Source organism: Ochotona curzoniae, unplaced genomic scaffold (genome assembly GCF_017591425.1).
Source record: "Ochotona curzoniae isolate NIBS_2020 unplaced genomic scaffold, NIBS_Ocur_1.0 scaffold_461, whole genome shotgun sequence".
Classification (NCBI taxonomy): Eukaryota; Metazoa; Chordata; class Mammalia; order Lagomorpha; family Ochotonidae; genus Ochotona; species Ochotona curzoniae.
In genome coordinates, this window is record NW_024467120.1 from 2487282 (window position 1) to 2505880 (window position 18599).

General features: G+C 47.6%; 1 pseudogene; it reads left to right on the forward strand.

The window, feature by feature from the left end:
* Nucleotides 1–297: 297 nt before the first annotated feature.
* On the forward strand, nt 298–437 carry LOC121147834 (annotated as a pseudogene).
* Nucleotides 438–18599: the final 18162 nt, after the last annotated feature.

An 18599-nucleotide genomic window follows, 5' to 3' on the forward strand; every position in this document is an offset into this window, starting at 1 on the left:
TTCAGCACTGAGTAAAAAGAATACCTAATTTATCTGGGCTCCGTATACGCGTTTCTGAACTGGAATTAGTTGGTAATGTGTGTTGGCTTCTATTGCAGAATTGAGTTGTCTGATATAAGGACTGTTTACTTATTGTCCAATACATAGCATGTTCTCAGGAAATGCTCAATGGATGACATTAACACTAGCCATCTATACTTTGTCATATGTATGTATTCACACATCTGCAAGACACAATGTCAATTATTTGTCAATTATCAATTGTCAATTATCAATTGACATTTGTCAATGTCAATTATCGCTTCTCGGCCTTTTGGCTAAGATCAAGTGGAGAACCAATGTCAATTATAAGACATCCCACCAATTTCTTTTCTTCCTTTTTAAAAAAAGATTTATTTTATTTTTATTGCGAAGTCAGATATACAGAAAGAAGAAGAATCGGAAAGGAAGGCCACTCCCCAAGTGACTGCAACTGTCGGAGTTGCACCTATCCGAAGCCAGGAGGCAGGAGCCTCTTCCAGGTCTCCCATGCAGGTGCAGGGTCCCAAGGCTTCGGCCCGTCCTCAACTGGCTCTCCCAAGCCACAAGCAGAGAGCTGGATGGGAAGCAGGGCTGCCAGAATTAGAACCAGCACCCATATGGGATCCCAGTGTGTACAAGGTGAGGACTTTAGCCACTACGCAATCACGCCAGGCCCCATCCCACCAAATTTTAAATTGTGTGCCACATATAATATGCATCAAAGACTCAATGAAAGATCATCTTGTCAGAAAACCATGAGATAGTATATATTCCTTTCATTTTTAATGTTTTTGTTTGATAAGCAACGATTTCAAAATGCACCCATTCATTCATGCACTGGTTCACTCCCCAAAGCAGGGCCAGGCCAGAACCAGGAGCAAAGTACCCAGTCATCTGCGCCATCCCCATGGCCTCGCAGTGTCTGTGTTAGCAAGAAGCTGAAGTCGAGACGGGGAGCCAAGGATGGAAGCCAGCCACAGCAATGGGGGTTGCTGTCATCCTAACTTGCAGCTTAACCAGGATGCCGAGTGTCCACCTGAGACGCTGTTCTGTGCTACAACAGAATGACGACAATCACAAAGAGTAAATGTCACCAGCACCCTTGTTCTAGAACAAGCCCCTCCTCTGGCTTTCTTTTCCAGTCAAGCAGCACACAACAAGAAGCTCTGTGGGTAGGTAACTAGTATTCCTCTGCAAAAAATATTTTGAAAACACATTTTGAGCAATGAAGATATTGAAGTGAATCATAAATTTACCTCATTATTTCCTGCTTCTCATTGATGCTCATTCACAACTAGACTCTAACAGCAAGTTTGAAATGACAGCAGCTGTAAGTGTTTCTGTCTTCCTCAAGGTCCCAGCCAAATCCCATTGGAATGAATGTAGTATGCAGAGGGATGTTTGAGATCTCCCGTAAGTTGAGTTTGTTTCCATCATAGCAACTGCTGCTTGAAAGGCCAGTCATAACTCCTGTAGCTTGTGAATGATTGCCTCATGCAGGGAAAGCAAAATTATCTTTCTCCGAGGAGATGATCAATTGCCCCAGGCCTATCGGGTGCTCTCCACACTCAGAGCTGAGATCTGTAACAGCCGAGGTGCCTGTTAAAGGGACCATGGACGGTCTTGGGACAAGCCCTCTTTAAGTATTCCTTACTATACTGTGTTGCCAGAGTATACATGATGGACCTCTTTCGCTGATAGCACATGATTGGCAAGGATCACAGGATTTGGGGTTGAAATGAATGTCAAAGACATTCTGTCCTAATGATTACATTTGCTAATAATGTTCTCTACCACATGGTCTTCTGCCAAGGCAAGCCTATTTCCTGTTCTATAAAATCAAATTTGTGCCACACTGTTGCCAGCCGCATCTGTATGTACTGGCCACATGCCGTACCCAAAATGGCGCCGGCCGGAAAAGCCACACCTTGGTTCCTGATGGAGAGTTACGTAGCTTTCACGGTACTGCGCAGGCGCCTAGCGCATGCGCAGTGAGCTGAGGCGTGGCCGGCGCATGAACACTGGGACTGACGAATCCAGTCGCCCAGGACCCTGCGTAATCATGACGCCGACCTATCATCGGCGGAGGCGGGGCTAGTCAGCACATAAGAGCAGACAGCCTGCCGGGGTCGGAGCCTTTCCTCCTCATCTTGGTGCGCGCAATAAAGATTACCGCAGAAGACTTCACTCGCGTCTGCCTCTTATCGCCGGACGATAAGAAACGATAAGAAACGTGGGCGCGACACCACACCGGTTGAAGTAAGTGACTCGGGGATACCTGCATGTCTACACAACAGTCCAGGTGCAAATCCTTGTAGCTCCAGCTCCCTGCTTATACACAGGGGAAAGCAGTGGAAGATGGCCTAAATGCTTGAGATGCTGCCACTCGCATCGGAGTGGATGGTGAAGTTCCAGGTTGCTGGCGTCAGTCTGGCCTAGCCCTGGCAGGTAGAGTGTGTGTGTGTGTGTGTGTGTGTGTGTGTGTGTGTGTGTCTCCATGTCACCCTACCTTTCAAATAGAATCTTAAAAAAAAATAAAATAAAAAGGAAAGGAATATCTCCAGGAACTTCTAACTCCCCGGTGCTTAGATGCCTTAAGTCTAACCCGGCATACTTACTCCATGTCATCACAATCTTTTTTTAAAGCCTTGCGCTTGAAGCACCGGCTCTTTACGCTCCCTGAATAACGCTCATATGCTCTTGTTCACCACGCCTGTTTCGTTCTTGACTTTAAGCAGTGTGTCTCAGCTGTGGCAGCCTCATGTAAATAAGATTCTCCCAGGAAGACAAATGGAAATGGCGCCTCCTGAGGCAGGGTGGACATCTGAATCCAGGCCACAGGAGACCAACTGCAGTGTTATTAGACTCACCAGCAGCACTACTCAGATCCAGTGGTTATCTATGGGTGTAAATCCCCAAATCCGGAGAAATTGAGCCTCAGTCAGTTTAAATGCATACCCACTGCTTGGCCGGAAAAGAGGCCAGTACCACTTACAGACCACAGGCAAGGAAACAGCAAGTCCTCCTCAGGGAAAATACGGTGTTCTTCCCAGGAAAGTGCAAGCCGATATGGCTGGCAAAATCATTTGCAATTCCACTTTTGCTCAAACCTGCATGATCGCTTCCATGTCCAGCCACCCAGATCGTCTGGCATGCCCTGTATGATATAGTGCCATGTTGTATAACTATCCATGGGCATATGCACCTGCAAGTTCTACCACCAGATTTTAACCTTCTGGCGAGCAGGCTCCAAATCCTTTGCTTTGTTGATCAATCACCATACTCAGGACACAGGAGGATTCCTACAAAGCTATGCTTATTTAAGTCATCCTTTTACAAAACAGTCTTTTTTGTTTTGTTTTGTTTTGTTTTGTTTTGTTTTGTTTTGTTTTGCTTTGTTTTGTTGTTTTGTTTTGTTTTGAAGGCATGGACCGGATCACTCTGCTGCAAATACTGGCGTGCACAGGAACTGGGGCTGGTTCTGGTGGGAGTTCTGGAGAATCTACCAAACTATGCTACAGGTCCCGCTGCTGTGCACAGGGCCAGGTCTGTGACACATGAGTTTGGGCTGGGCCACAGCCCTCACAGGATTGAATGGGGATGTGGGGCTGGGGACGGAACTGACTGTAGACAGAAGTAATCACCAGTGTGAATAGGCTGATATGGGAGACAGGCTAAACTGGACCCTGTACTGTCTGGCACATACAAGAGTTGGGGCTGGGGTCACTCCAGGTGAGGTTTCCTGGGGGACTCCCCAACTGGACCACTGGACTCAAAACTCAGGGAGAAACAGGATTTATGGTCCCGCCTTAGAATTGTCAAGACTGGGCCTCCACAATTCCTGATACCTATGTGATAGATACCCGGGTATATAAGGGGGCCAGCTCATTTGGGTCTATAGAGGACATCAAGTGGCATGTAAGAAGATGGAGAGCAGAACAGGTTGACAACTCTGCTGGTCGAGCTTTGGCAGCAAGAATTTTGCCGAGCAGATGCAATAGAGTGGACCTTGGAAGGATTTTCTCAACTTTGGGGCACTGAAACCAACAGTATCAGAAACCACTCAAGCAATACTCTTAGAATAATTTCTACATTACTGTTTCTTTCTTTCTTCCTTTCTTCCTTCCTTCCTTCCTTCCTTCCTTTCTTTATTCATTTCTTTCTTTCTTTCTTTTTAATTTATTACTTCTCAGTGGAAAATCAGATTTACAGAGAGAAGGAGAAACAGAAACATCTTCTGTCCACTGGTTCACTCACCAACTGGCTACAATGGCTGGAGATGAGCTGATCCAAAGCCAGGAACCAGGAGCTTCTTCCTGGTCTCCCACACATGGTGCAGGGTCTCAAGGCTTTGGGCCATCTTTGACTGCTTTCCCAGACCACAAACAGGGAGCTGGATGGGAAGTGGGGCCACTGGGATTAGAACCGGTGCCCATGTGGGATCCCAGCACATGTAAGGCGAGGACCTTAGCCACTAGGCTACCGTGCCTAGGCCCTACAATGGGGTTTCTAAGATGATACAAAGTGCACATCCTCTATCCCTAGGTACTAATATAGTCTGGCAGCTAGGAGTGGTCCTCTCCCTCTCAGATACAGGAAAAAAAAACAAAGGAAAGAAAAGGGAAACTGGAAGCATTTGCTTCTCCCAACCCTCCCCACACTATCCAGTGATCCTCATGGGAGTGCAGCCTTGTCCACTACGCAAATAACATCAAAATAAAATGAAAACTTTTAAAAAGAAGATTTATTTATTTGTAAGGCAACATTACAGTGAGAGAGAGTGGGAGAAACAGAGAGAACGATCAGCTATCCACTGACCGGATCACTTCGCCAGCAGTTACAACAGGCAAAGAATGGGCCGCCCAGTGTCACAGGCAGCAGCTTAACCGGCTGTGCCACATTGCTAGCCCCAACAGAAACAGTCTTAGTTCCCTGAGAGCGTGTATCCGCACAGTAAGTTAAGGGTAAGAAATGGCAAATACCTGTGAGCACTGAATCCTTCCAGGAGCGTGTCATCCTTGATGAGAGGAGAAGAGCAAAAAGCGAAAGGAAGTACCTGGTACAACTTGACAACCTGTGTGCCAGACATGTAGCCTGGATGCCTCCCAGCTCTTCCAGCCATGCTCACATTTTCATATTTTCTTCATGAAAGCATTCATGGAACTTTATTATCATTATTATTGGAAAGGCAGATTTACAGAGAGGAGAGATAGAGAGAAAGGTCTTCTGTCCACTGGTTCATTCCCTAAACGGCCACTACGCCAGAGATTAGGTGATCCAAAGCCAGGGTCAGGACTCTTCTGGGTCTCCCACATGGGTGCAGGGTCCTAAGGCTTTGGGCCATCTTCTACGGCTTTCCCAGGCCACAAGCAGGCAGCTGAAAGGGAAGTGGGGGCTGGGACACAAACCAGAGCCTATATGGGATCCGGCAGTTGCAAGGTAAGGATTTAGCCACTAGGCTATCATGCCAGTTTCTGGAACTTTCTTTTTAGATTATTTATATACTTATCTCTCTCTCCCTTTCTTTCTTTGAAAGGCAAAGAGACAGGGAGAGATCTTCCAACCCCTGGCTCAGACTCCCAGTTGGGCAAAACAATAGGGGCTGGGACTGGCTGAAACTGGGAGCCAGTAACTCAAGCCAGGGTTCTCATTTGGGTGGCTGGAGCCCCAGCATGCGCTTACTGGCCTCTCAGCCACATTAGCAGGGAGCTGTCTAGCAGGTGGACCAGCTAGGACTCGAGACATTCCGCTATGCTATGCCAGCACTGTAAGCAGCAGCTCAAATCACAGTGCCCCAAGCAGGCCCCATCCTGGAACTCCTAAATTACACATCCCAGATCCCAAGCTGGCTAGAGAATAGAGCATCTTACCTGGAGGCTTAGACTGAGGTTCTGTGTGTGTGTTTGTTTGTTTCATTTTTATTTTAAAGGCATAAAGAGAAAAGGAAAGAGAGTGCGCACTCTTTAATCTATTTGGTTTACTCCCTAAATAGCTGCAACAGCCACAGCTGGGCCAACTTGAAGCTCAGAGCCAGGAGCTTTTTTCAGGACTCAAGACTTAGGCCATCTTATGCTGCTTTCCCAGGCCATTAACAGGTAGCAGGATCAGGAGTGGAGCAGCTGGAAACAAGAACTGGCACCCATATGGGATGCTGGCACTTCAGGCTGAGGCTTAACCTACTATACAATGGCACCAACTCTGGGACCGAGACATTTTCAACAAGCTCCTTGGGTGATTTTTAAGCACATTACATATTCTTTTTTCTTTTTCTTTTTTTTATTATACCTTGACAATCTTTACATAGTTAGTTAGGGTAAGAAGCTTCAAGGGCTAGAGGAAAGTGAGTAAGATTATTATTTCCATATTGTTTCCTTCATGTTTAAAGGTGGGTATTAAGGGAGAAGGCTCCACCCAATTTCCCACCCTCCCCAGGTCCCGCATATAGGGTATGCTCCGAGGTTCTTGCTCAAGTGGTTTTGATATTTCAACAATTATGAATTGCTGCCAATCTTGCCACTCCAAGCACTATGAGGTCTTTGAGGAATCCACTGATTGACATAGTCCATCTTAGAGTCCCCGTTTGCCCCATATTTCGCTGCCAACATATAGCTGAGGTGGTTGGTCGACCTGTTCTGTCTTCTCTTTTTTCTTGGTTAGGGTTCTGAGTCCAGCATTTTGATGGAGATATCTCCAAAGAAACTTTGTCTGAGTTGTTCTCAACCAGATTCTTGTATGTACTAGCAAGTACAGGCTCCAGCACAGTCCATCACCCCAATCAGCTGGTGGTTGTGATCACTGGGTTGGCTCTGTTTTCAGCCCCGACTTGCACTGGAACCAATGGGTGTTGCAGTCCAGCCTGGTTCTGCCCAGCACATACTCGCCCCTCGCATAAACAAGTGGGAGCTGCAGCCTAGTTGGAGCGACCCACAATAACCCCCACCAGACCCACCCCCTACTCTGGTTTGCCAGTATGTGTAGCAGTAGTCCAGTCTGTCCCACACCCCATTCCACCCCAGCTGCTGTCCTAATTTTATGCCCTCCCATGGATTTGGTAACCCAAGAGGGAGGAGCCAGCTATTTCCCTCCCAGGCCTCTCCCACTCCAGGATTATGCACTCTCCAGGTAGTTCTATGGTTTGACTTGACAGAATTAGCCCCCAGTGCCAGCTTCTGCCAGCTGATGCTGTGGCTAAGCCCAAACAACCCTCACCCACTCTAATTTTGTTTGCAATAGTAGGAATAATCAGTCCAGCCTGGCTTTTCCCTGATCTAGTCCACATGAGGCGCACAGGTGTTGTAGCCCTGCTTGGTCTAGTCTGCCCTAACCCAGCCCATGCTCTCCAGCGCGAGTAGCTGTCCAGCAAAGGAACCCCCGCTTATTCCCCTACTGGCTCTGCCCCCTCCCTTCCTTGTTCTCACATGTGCCAGTTTGGCGCTGCAGTCACTTCCGGTACAGGCAACCTCACCTTGGCATTCCGTATTGTGTGCTAGTTTTTGTTGCGACCGAACCTGGCTCGACCCACACTGTTCTGGTGCTTGGATTTGCCAGTGGATGACGTGGACAGATTCAGCCTGGTCTTCCCCGACCCCGGCCAAATGTAAGCACATTAGCTATTAAGAGCTACTTCTGTAGAGATAACTTAATCAGCTTAGATTATAGAGAATGTTACAGGAAGACAAAGGGGGGAAAAAAAGGAAAGTATTAAAATCCCAACAAAACCAAACCTAAATACAACATATTATTTCATCACCTACTGAAGTACTAATTGGTACGTTGGCACAGGTAAATTTCTAGAAGTTACTTGTTACCAGCATATACATTATAAAACCCTAGCGGGGGCCCGGCACAATCACATAGCAGTTAAAGTCCTCGCCTTGAAAGTGCCAAGATCTCATATGGGTGCCAATTCCAACCCTGCCTGCTCCATTTCCCATCCTGCTCCCTGCCTGTGACCTGGGAAAACAGTCAAGGACAGCCCAATGCCTTGGGATCCTGCACCCGAGTGGGAGATCCGGAGGAAGCTCCTGGCTCCTGGCTTCGGATTAGCTGAGCTCCAGCCGTTGTGGCCACTTGGGGAGTGAACTAATGGACAGAAGATCTTTCTCTCTTCTCTCATTCTCTCTATAAATCTGACTTTCAAAAAAAAAAACCCAGAGGGGACACCAGGATGAATTTTCAGAGAGATAGGTCCCAATCATTTGCAATTTAGCAGACTGTACAAAGCTAAGGCACTTCTCAGGACACCCACATCCCATCTCAGAGGCCCCGAGTTTGAGTCCCAGCTGCTCCACTTCCAGTCCTGGTTCCTGCTAAGGCACACGTGGGGAGTGCTGGCGCAGGTCCCAGGCTTCCTGGCTTTGGCCTCCTGTAGCCCAGGCTACTGCGGGCACTTGGGAAGTGAACCAGCTTCTCTGTCTCTGTGCGTGTGCATCCTCAGCCTGTCACATCAGTAAAATTTATTTTATTTTTATTGGAAAGGCGGATATACAGAGAGAGGAAGATCTTCTGTCCGATGATTCACTCCCCAAGTGAGCACAACGGCTGATGCTATCCCAATCCGAAGCCAGGAGCCTCTTCTGGGTCTCCCACGCGGGTGCAGGGTCCCAAGGCTTTGGGCCGTCCTCGACTGCTTTCCCAGGCCACAGGCAGGGAGCTGGATGGGAAGCGCACATCAGTAAAATTTGAAAGCAGACATCTGCAAAGGAAGGAGACTGCCAGAAAAGCCAGGATTTCTGTCAGTTCTGCTCTTTTCCTATTTGCCACCCAGTCATAAATGGACCGTATCTTTTTTAACAGAGAGGAAGATGAAGCAGCTGTGATACGTGGGTGAGCTGTCTGAAAATTATCTCCCATCATGTGACAGTTTCTCACTAATTCTCAAGTCTTCTGGATAGCCCCGCATCTTCTATTTTGAGTGTAGGGGAAGGAGAAGTTAGATGGAGAACATGCTACTGACTCAGTCCAGGGATAAGGAAGAAACACAAACCAATTACTCCCTTTTCTAAAGCCTTGATAAGAAGCCAGAGTTAAGAAGAACTACAAAAGTGTAATCTTTCTAAACAGCTGATCCAAATTCCCGATGAAGAGATTAGGGTCGCTCTCACAGCCTCGCTTAGCAGGGAGTCCAACCACCCGCCATGGGCTCCTCCATCCAAGGCTGCCGGCATCAGCCTCATCTCCAGGGGTCTGGCCGCCTAACACACATCATGGATGCCAAAGCATTTCCTGTTCTGTGAGTCAAGACTTCTCACCCTGGGGCTCTTGGACCGTCGGGGGTTGGAATCGGCATTTCAGTGAACAGGCAGACATTCTAAACGCAATCACGTGTTTAGAACGCCCTTGTGCTGTTTTTTTTCTGGGGAAACGGTCCATGGCTGCCATCAGAGTCTGTGACCTAAATGACAATTGATGTTTCACTTCTCTTGGTCGTTCACGACCGACCAAGTGTTCTCTTGGTCTCTCAACCTTCCAGCAGCCTAGGAAGGTGTACCAGGTTGACACTGGCTTGGGTTTCGCTTTACAGGCAGGCAGGCAGGGTGAGGCGCACGCCCTCCCCTGCCCCCACTCCCCCAGGAGCATGACCTCATCTGGGAGGACCTGAACCCACCAGGAGACTCCCAGGCCTCTGTGAGGGCGGAGCCCGAGGCTGCCTGGCCTGTTCCGAGTGGCAGAGCCTGTCTGCCTCTGCAGCAACACCTAACATATGGCAAGTGCACTGAGGCTTATGAAAACAGTGATTCATTCTTAATCCTTTCAAAAAAGTCAACCCTATGTGGCCTTGGCTCTCCTCCCCGAATGCCCTTCTGTTCTCCAGAATGTCTGTGTTGTCACCTGCCGTTGCCTTGTGGCGGCTGTGCCCCGGCGCTACCTCTCTCTCCCTCCTGCGGGCTCCTCGCTGCCTTAGGCACTCTGCCTCCTTTCCCGTCTGTTGCTCTTTCCACTGCTTCCTCATGGCTGCTTCTGCAGCATTCAGCTGCCCGGGCTCAGCTCTGTGTGCCGTGGGAAGCCGTCTCCTCTCATTGCCATCCTGGTACCCTCCTGCAGCCACGGGCCTCTTGCACACCTGCGCGCGCAATGACCTGATCTGTCCTTTATCAACCTTCCGTAGCATTCGTCCCTTCAGGAAACAGGTGGAGGCAGATGTCGGAAAAGCTGGGGTAGGCGATGAATGAGAAAAAGACTGAGAAGTTCTGATTTCTGCCTCCCATCTTGACTTCTTTCACAAGGTCTTTTGTTTGATGCCCAATAAGGCAGAAGGCAAAGTCGTTATCTTCTGAAAGCAGACAAAACATCATCCTTCTCCTATAAAAAAAAAAAAAAAAAGGAAGAGAAAATCTGAGAGACAGAAAGAAAAAGAAAGAGTAGGGGCTGAAAGAGGGATAATAAGAACAGAGGGCTAAAACCCTATGTATAGTATCATGGTTTAACTCTTCAAACCAAGGCATGCAGCAAGCTGCACCTACAGATGCCATCTACACTGGCATCCCGTAGTGGAGCTCAAGTTTAAGCTTCAGTTGCTCCAATTCCAATCCAGCTCCCTGTTAAGGCACCTGGGAAAACAGAGTATGGCCTAAGTTCTTAGACCATCCAGGTAGCAGGGGTCCAAGAATTTGGGCCATGCTCTGTTCACTTCCCAGAAGGTTGGTTATTGAAGCCAAATTCAGGAGCTTGGCATTCCATCCAGGGCTGCATGCTTTGGTTTAAAGAGTTAAATCGTGATACTGTATATAGGGTTTTAGCCCTCTCCACTACTCTGCCATTCAAATAAATTTTTTAAAATCTTTTTAAAAGCAGATCTTAGCTAATGGGCAGTTGAACAGGCCTGAGAAGATAAAATGAGTCATTTCTAGAGACAAACATGGCCAACCATTGTCAATGAGATATAGGATTTGGCAGTCCCACATCACAATTTGTGTTCTAAACGTGAAGTTGTAATTTTTGGAATCAAAACAGATTTTCCAAAAAGGTAATGCAATTTGGATACATGTGATAAAACTTACTGAACCCTGCTGTATTTTACCTGGGGCAAGGAACGGTCTCCCTGAGCCTTGAAGGAAGATGTTGATCTCTTCTTAGAGATTCGTGGATTGTAGAGTTGTTGTGACAAAGCACAGTGGCTCTAGAGAAGCTAGCAGATACTCAACGAATGATGACCATGATTGTTCCTGTTATCAAAACCTTGCTATGGTCCCAGCGTGGTAGCTTAGTGGCTAAAGTCCTTGCCTTGCAATCCTGTGGGCGCCAGCTCATACCCCTGGCTGCTCCCCTTCCCATCCAGCTCCCTACTTGTGGCCTGGGAAGGCAGTGGAGGACCATCCAAGGTCTTGGGATCCTGCACCTGTGTGTGAGAGACCAAGTAGAAGCAGATCGGCTCAGCTCCAGCCACTGCGGCCACTTAGGAAGTGAACCAACAGAAAGAAGATCTCTCTGTGTGTCTCTCCTTCCCTGTGTAAATTTGGCTTTCCGATGAAAATAAATAAATCTTTAAAATGAAATAAAACAAAACCCTGTTATTTATGACAGAATCACGGGAAACAGTGAAAGGCAACAGCTGAAAAGCAGAAGTGGAAAACTGCCCTACAAACGCCACAGAAACTAGCCACTACGACCTTCCAACACCGGTAGAGAGAAAGAGGGCAGAATCTAGACCCCAGCGTTAGGATGGATGCCCCTGGGCAGGGTCCTGGAGGATGGAAGGGCACAAGGTCTCCCTCACTAGAAATTATTAAGCTTCTGAGCTTCAGTTGCGCATCTATACGAGACAGTAAGTGCACACTGAGACTGGAAGAAGATTAAACACAGAGCAGCATCCCAAAGCTGTGTTTTCTGGACCACACGCTCCGTAGGATATTAATAAGCATCACTAAAAAGGAAGTTTTCAGAGCCAGATAACATGGGAAATACCGGGGGACCAGGAGATCTCTCATGCATGTATCATAGGTACCCACAGAATGGTATGAACATTCGCAATTTCTCTCTACACACATTTGAAGTGTCATGGACACCATGACACAACCATCATGCTAATGAGGTGGAGGGTAAAAGATACATTTCCTGCTGCAGGTCTGCTTCAAGACAGGACCATCCTATGTAGGTATGTATGTATAGGTCGCAGACCTGTTCAAACCCAGAACCCTCTTCTGCTGGATTTAGAGTTTTAGGTAGACATTTGGAAGCTCTCACTAGTTTGTGTGTGTGACAGCCTCTGGTACCCTGGAATGCCACATGCCTTCATGTTCCCTTCTGCTGGTCCCAGGCCTGCCCCCAGACCTCACATCCCATCATCACCATCTGTTTCTTCTTGATTCCCTGGTCTGCGAAAGAATCAGATATGTTGCAATATCTTCTTCCATGCCTCTTTTCCATGAAATTATACAAAGGGAAAACAGAATTTTTAAATTAGTTACCTGCCAGATATAGGAAGAAAAAAGGAGATTGGGAAACGCAACCCTCCCCACCCCAATCGTTGGTTCACATGGCATACATCCTTCTGAACTATGCAAATATCATTAAAACTAAAGTGAATTTATTATTTTAAAAAGTAACTTAGGTGCAAGATAATTTTTTTGGAACCAGGATACAAACAGGGTGCTGGATGGGAGGTGTAGCAGCTGGGACATGAGCTGGTGTCCATATGAGACATTGGTACTTGGAGGTGGAGGATTGGCCAATTGAGCTATCGCTCCAGGAACAGTTTTCTTTTTATTTTTCATTTTTTCTCTTTTTTTTTAAAGATTTATTTATTTTTATTACAAAGTCAGATATACAGAGAGGAGGAGAGATAGAGAGGAAGATCTTCCATCCGATGATTCACTCCCCAAGTGAGCACAAAGGCCGGTGCTGTGCCGATCCGAAGCCAGGAGCCAGGAACCTCCTCCAGGTCTCCCACGTGGGTGCAGGGTCCCAAGGTTTGGGCCGTCCTCGACTGCCTTCCCAGGCCACAAGCAGGGAGCTGGATGGGAAGTGCCGGGATTAGAACCGGTGCCCATATGGGGTCCTGGCACGTTCAAGGCAAGGACTTTAACCTGTAGGCCATGCTGCCGGGCCCCGGCACAGTTTTCTAATGATCTTTACCATGCATTGTAATAGAACATTGTAAAATGTTTTTAACTCAATCCCAAGTAAAATTCATCTGTATCTCACAGGAAAACTAGAATGCATTTGAATCTTTCCAAAGAAAAGTTACGGGATTAGAGATGACTTCAGCATGACCTTCTTTCTCCTGAGGTTCCCCTGCGTTTTCCCTGTTGCAAGCCGCATCTGTATGCACTGGCCACATGCTGTGCCTAAAATGGCGCCGGCCGGAGAAGCCACACCTTCGTGCGTGGTGGAGAGTCACGTAGCCTTCGCAGTACTGCGCAGGCGCCTAGCACATGCGCAGTGAGCTGCGGCGTGGCCGGCACGTGAACACTGGGGACTGACGAATCCAGTCGCCCAGGACCCTGCGTGATCATGACGCTGACCTATCATCGGCGGAGGCGGGGCCAGTCAGCACATAAGAGTAGAAAGCCTGCCGGGGTTGGGGCCCCCTTCCTCTTCCTCATCTTTGTGCGCGCAATAAATTTTACCGCAGAAGGCTTCACTCGCGTCTGCCTCTTACTGCTGGGCGGTAAGACACGTGGGCGCGACATTTCCCCCAGGCTTTGATTTGGCACCAAAGAGAGGACGCCCAAGGGAGAAGGCAGAAGGTGGGGGGCGGGGCTGGGAGATCTTAAAGGGCAAAAGATCCCGAGTGATATATGGGGCATTGGAAACTACAAGGCACCTGCCCCGAGGAAGTTTGAAATAAATCCCTCAACAAATGAACAAACCAGGGGACCTAAGTTGAAGCCATGTGAGGAAATCAAGTCACTTGTTCCAGACTTTAAAAATAAAGGTCTTGGCACGAAGCAGAGCCAGCTGAGCGGGAGAGGCTGCCTTGGCCAGGTAGGTCTCCCTTAACGTCACAGTAGCCGTGAGAGAGTTTCTTAAGAGAAACATCTACCAACGGCTTGTGTCCTACACAGCCAGTGTCCAGTTGGGAATGCAAGCACTGATCCTAGCAGGGGCTGTGGGGCCTCGTCCTTCCAGCAGGATTTGTCCGTAGACCTGGATTCTGCTCTAACGTACGCAAAAAAGGAATTCTCCCGTCTGTTTGCTTTCTCCTCTGAGTATCGCCCGGCTCCTTCACCTTGATGGTGGAACTCATCACCAACCGTCAACCTCTGTGGCATTTTGCTGTGACCCTTCCAGAAATACCTGAAATCACCAGACGGCAAAGCACCAGGGCTCCACAAAGTGTCGTTTACACACACACACACACACACACACACACACACACACACACACGTATCGTGACAGAGGGAAGAGAAGGAAAGGAAACTTGAACTAGATGGACAATTAAAGCACTGATGGTTGCAAGGCCTCCAAATCATCATTAGCAATCATTAGGGAGTGTCTTGTATAAGATCATGGATGGCACAAGGATTGGCACAGGGCTCACACTGCCAGCTGCGATGCTCACAGTTCCTGTCAGTGCCCAGATCTGAGTCCCAGTTTGCCTCCCCAGTTCCGCTTCCTGCTGCTGTGTAGTCAGCCAGGCAGCAGCGAGAACAAAAGTGTGTGGGTCCCTGTCACTCATCCCGGAAGACCTGGATTAGGCTTCTGGTTTCAAGTTAGTACAGGTATTCAGGGACTGAATAAAATCTAGTTTTCCCGGCCCAGCGCAGTAGTGTAGCAATTAAAGTCCTCGCCTTGAACACGCTGGGATCCCATATGGGCGCCGGTTCTAATCCTGGCAGCTCCACATTCCCATCCAGCTCCCTGCCTGTGGCCTGGGAAAGCAGTCGAGCACGGCCCAAAGCCTTGGGACCCTACACCCACGTGGGACCCAGAAGAGGCTCCTGGCTCCTGGCTTCGGATTGGCTCATCTCCATTCGTTGTGGCCACTTGGGGAGTGAACCATCGGACGGAAGATCTTCCTCTCTGTCTCTCCTCCTCTCTGTATATCTGCCTTCCAATAAAAATAAATAAATCTTTATTAAAAATCTAGTTTTCAAACTACATTTGGTGTGTGTGTCTATTGCTTCCCACGTGTGTATGCCTTTGTTTTGGCAAGGAGTGGGAGGTAAAGGAATGCACATGACTGATTGTTACAGAATTGTGCCTGCCCAGTTCCTGGGTTGGAAACTTAATCCCCAGTATAACAATGTGGAGCGGCAGGACCTTGAAGAGGTGATTAGGTCGCAAGAATTCTGCCCTCTTTAATTGAGTTCTGTCTTTACTGCAGGGCTGACTTCATTATAGCGCGGTGGTTTACACAAAGGAGCTCAGGCCTTTCTCGCCTTCCTGTTTCGCTCTTGCTGCCTCCCTCACCATCACTTGCCCTCCTGCACTCCACCCTGGGATGACGCAGTTAAGAAGGTCCGTCTCCGCTGCCTCGATGTTGCGCGCCCCAGCCTCCCGCACTGCAAGTCTCTGAATTTCCCTTCCTATAAACGACCCACGCTGTGGCATTGAACGTACTGATGCAAGATTTTACACTCCGAAAAGCTCACGTGAAGTCTGACGCAGAGAATAGAAAAAAAAAAGTTTCTTGGCCAAAGAAGATAGATTTAAAAGTCAATATATTTCTTGGAGTAAAATAGAGTCAGGAAGAGAAATGTATAACAAGCAATTGGTGCTCAAACCAAAGATAAGTTTTAAATTATTGATTTCTATTATGAACACAAAGATATCCCCCTGTTTGTTACTCTAAAGGAGTGAAATTGTCTGGAGATTGCAGGGTTATTTTAGAAAAAAAGGTTGAATTTTAAATGCTTAAAAATGTGAATTCAGGATCACTTCCCTTTCCATTAAGTGTAATAAAAGTGATGGAGGGAAGAAAGCTACACCAGGAAGCAAAAAACTAGATTTAACAGGACAAACCTAAAGTTGGATGTGTCTGAGTATTCATGAAAGTCACATTGTTTCAATTAACAATAAGTCCAAAGCATACACTTGTGACTGAAAAAGCAACACATACCTCTCCAGAACCTGTTCATCATTATTAAAACTATCAAATCTTCTTTTTTTTTTTCTTCTCAGTAACCTTTTCATCTGAGCTCCTCTTCCATACTGAAAGATAATATCTGCTCTTTCAAATCACCCCAGTTGGTTAAGACTACCGAGTTGGGGAAGGGTGGAGGACAGAGGACCTCTCACAATGCCTGCCTCCAGCAAGGACAGATTAATTTGTAACAGACCAACACTGCTGAAAACAATGGCAGTTGGGGAGAGCGTGTCAGAGGTCGCCAGAGAACTTCCCAGGCAACTAGGACAGGAGGCACACGGCCAGGGAGCAGGGAATCTTAAATGTGAGCCTGGTAATTCTCATTTGAAGCAGCCTCTCACTTTCATGCATGCTTGTTTTTAAGATCAATATTTGTTTGAAAAGCAAGGTGATAGAAGGAAAAAGAAACAGAGACCTTCCACCCACTCCCCAACAAACGCAACAGCAACAGCAGGCTGCAGCCACGCACCCGGTTTCCCATCATGTGGGTGACAGGAACCCAAGTTCCTGAATCATCTCCTGCTCTCTTCCCAGATGCACCAGCAGGACACTGGCGGGGGAACAGAACAGCCAGGACTAGAATGGGCACAGCTTACAATGTCTGCTTCTTGACCTTCACGGTTCTGACCAGAATATGCATCACCAAAAGATGCCACTTGGGCAAAACGATTGTTTGGGAGCGAAGACATACAAGGAGAAAGTGTGGGGACAGAGAACTCTGTTTTCCTATCTGCCTAAAAGCAAGTCATAAAAAATTTCCATTTCTCAGGGCTAGCAGTGTAGTGAGGTAGGCAGCTAGTTCAGGGTCACAGGCTTAGAAGTCACGTTCCCACCACCTGGGTGTTTCCTCCAGCCCACCTGTGACTCTCCCCTCTCACCTGAGAGGGGGTGATATTGCAATGAAGTGTAACCACTCCCCTCACAAGCCCCTATAAAGGCTCATGATAAGGAAGGGTTCTCTTGGAAATGCGCTTCCGTTGCTCTGGTATCCCAACTCTTAGCCTCCCCAGTACCTCTGAGGACAGGTGTCCCCTGAGCATAGCCCCTTATGTCTGTATTCCTCACCCTCTGTTCACTGCTCGGGCGGGACAGTGAAGATGGCAAGGCTAAGATGCTTTGTATTTCTGGTTTGTGTGCTGTTGGGAGTTCCAGGAGAGGTGAGGCGAAGCAGTAGTGGAATGTGGGCAGAGAAGCCAGGGAAAGGTGAAGCCTGCAGCTTTGGAAGTGTGTCCAGGTTATTCGTTGCATGTCCCTTAGGATAACTTACATTGCTGGGGAAGCTGGGACATTGATCTTCAGCTTAGCAGATGGACTTCAGGGTAATGACCATTTATTCCTCTTGGGGTTTGAATGACTGGATTGCCATATGGACTTGTGATTTGCTATTGTGCTCTCTTATCACCAAGCTTGGTTAATAAAGACTCCTTAATAAACCTTAGACATGTCTGGCATGATCTTGCTCACACCCTGAGAAGGCAGCCAGAGCTGTCCTGTTGCCCACTGAGGAGTCCAAATTGATTTCTGTTGTAGCCATTCGGGCAGTGAACCAGTGGATGGAAGATATCCTTCTCTCTCTCTCCCTCTCTTTTTTTCTATCTCTTTCACTTTGCCCTTTTTTTTCTTTTTTATGATGATTTATTTATTTGCAAGACAGAGAGATTAAGAGACACAGAGAGAAACAGAGATCTTCCACATGCTGGACCATTCCCCAAATGGCTGTAAGGGCCAGAGCTGGGACAGTCTAAGCCAGGAACAAGGAGCTACCCCTGGATCTCCCACAAGAGGTCAGGAGCCCAAGCATTGGGCCAGCCTCTGCTGCTTTCCCAGGCATATGAACAGGGAGATGAATTGCAAGTGCGGTAGACAGGATTTGAACCAGTACCTACACTGGGATGTCAGCACTGCAGGGGGTGGCTTAATCCGCAGCACCACATCATTGGCTCCCATAAAAGGCATCAGACATGCCTACAAAGGCAAACCTTCTAGAAAAAGCTTAATGTTGCACAACCTTCTCCATCTTTTACTGTCCCATGATTTATTGCCTCTAGAAGGACAACCTCTCATCCCATTGTTTTGTCACCCCACAAATCTATTGTCCTTTGTAGAAAGCCTCTGGGTATAGCTGCCTCTTGGGGTCTTCACTTCTTTCCTCCAAAGGCCTCCATGAACATATAAATTAAAATATTAATAATAAATAAAATGTGTTTTCCTTTGCTCCTCTAGTCTGATTTATTTGGCAGTCACAGAACAGAAGTTAGAGTAACACACACACACACACACACACACACACACACACATTACCTTGTATACAGGTGTGTCTGCCCTGTAACGTGCTCAAATGAGTATATTCTGAGTAACTATGGAAAAAGTAAACATAAAGGACAGAGATGATCCCAGAGTCAGCTTCAATGATTACACGGAGGAGAATCACCACCAACTCCCTGAGGTTTTACTTATTTTTTCTGTAGGTAACAAGGGAAATTGTTTTGAAAAACAAAGTGTTAGATGATGGCCACCGCCCACCCACCCGCCCGCCTGCCCGCCCGCT